Source organism: Crocuta crocuta, unplaced genomic scaffold (genome assembly GCF_008692635.1).
Source record: "Crocuta crocuta isolate KB4526 unplaced genomic scaffold, BGI_CrCroc_1.0 scaffold467, whole genome shotgun sequence".
NCBI lineage: Eukaryota > Metazoa > Chordata > Mammalia > Carnivora > Hyaenidae > Crocuta > Crocuta crocuta.
In genome coordinates, this window is record NW_027530632.1 from 1,119,023 (window position 1) to 1,120,807 (window position 1,785).

The following is a 1,785-nucleotide window of genomic DNA, read 5'->3' on the forward strand; positions in this document are numbered from 1 at the left end:
AAAAAAATATCTCTCTCTCTCTCTCTCTCTCCCTCTCTCTCTCTCACACACACACACACTGGAGGAAACAGATCTAGGGAGTCTATTTAATTCAAGATCAAATTAAGTGACAGCGCTGAACCAGAATGCCAGTCTTCCAACTCAAATTTTACGTTATTTCCATTGGAGAACACTATTATTTTGTCTGGTAAACAAGAAAAACAACAATGGGGCAAAGGCCGTAACAACAGGGCCGTACACTTTAAGGTTTATAAAATCTTGTGCACTACTATCATATTTAATCTCTGACTCTGAAAGTAGTAACATTATTTCTATCATATAAATGAGAGAACTGAGAGCCTGTAACCTGGTGCCTAAGTTACTGCAAATTGGAAAGTACAAGCATGTGTGTGCATGTGAGAACAAAAGGGCAAAAACAGCCAATCTTGTCTAGAAGTTTAAAAAGGTAAAAATCCTGGTCATCAAAGATCATTTATCCACAGACCTTGAGATCTGAAAGCATAGTCATTCTCCAGTTCAAATTACCTGGGGACCACCGATCCATAATGAGTAACTGAGAAATTCCAAAAGCTTTCGAATCTAAGCTTTCCTTAATCAGAATCTCATACCATATTCTTTTAGGAACACATACAACTCTAACAACCTAGAGTGGGTCAATATTTCTGAAGGAACAATCTAATCATTTCAAGAGATTACTGAAAACTACAGGCTTAGTGACACTAAAATACTTTGATTTTATTATACGTACACACACAATATTAAACTAGTCATTTGCTGTAAATAACTGGAGTTATTAGTTTTATGTCAACTTACCACTGAAATGCATTGTAATGGAAGTAGACCAAACCAAGACCATATAAAAAGGCAGCATTCTGCAAATAAAGGAAAAAAGAGAATTTTAGGAAAAGCCTTTATGTCTAATGCATATGATGTTTATATAAAAGACAGTATCTAAGATGTTTTAAGTCATAAAACTACCCTGCATTACAATATATTTACAATATATTTCTAGAACACCAAAGTAACAGTGATGAATCAGACAATGGANCCCTCTCTCTCTCTCTCTGACCCTCCCCTGCTCACGTGCTGGCTCGCTTGCTCTCGCTCTCTCTCTCTCAGAAATAAATTTTTAAAAACATTTAAAAAAAAGAATTAAAAAAAATTATGAAGCAGAATTCCATGGGCACATCTAAACAAAAACGTATTATTTAGGAATAAGAAAATGCTTAGACTGTGCTATCCTATTCTCTCTTGCTTTTATCTGTATTCTTTCTCTGGTTCCTTGTTTCTTTAACTAGATTTAATTTTATGTTCAGTGCTGCCAGGAAGGTAGTAGTTAGAATTCATAGGAAATCCACAAAATAATCCTAGAAGAAAATTTTAGTGTTTAAAAAAAAAAAAACACCTTGCCATTTACATTTGGGGCTCTAAAAATCTAGTGATTCCTTTTGCGGTACAAAAGGAATGCTTCTTGCCATGCAGTCTCGGGTAGCATTTCCCCAGAAGCATACCCTGAGACAGAGGTTTTACGATAAGTAGTTTACTCAGGAAGTGACCCTAGCAAATACCAGTAAGGGAGTGGAGAAGTGAGGCAGGGAGGGGAAAGAAGCCAGTGAAGGGTGCATGCAGTATGGCTGGNATAAGCTTTGTTCTAGGATTATATTGTGCATTTCCTCTGAATTTCAAGTACCTTGCTGGAAACACTGAAAAAAAATGTTTCTTAAGTACATCTTAAAATGTAATAAATATGAAGACTTAATTTCATTAAATCCTTATTGCCCCCAG

General features: G+C 35.7%; 1 protein-coding gene across 1 annotated transcript in view; it reads right to left on the reverse strand.

Annotated features, from left to right (window-relative positions):
- The window catches only part of KDM6A (lysine demethylase 6A), a 134,659-nt gene that overhangs the window by 101,644 nt on the left and 31,230 nt on the right, over positions 1 to 1,785 (reverse strand). Inside the window, exon 3 of the mRNA XM_077768522.1 lies at positions 814 to 872. The gene's annotated coding sequence lies outside the window, so the exon portion shown is untranslated. The remainder of the gene's footprint in view (positions 1 to 813; positions 873 to 1,785) is intronic.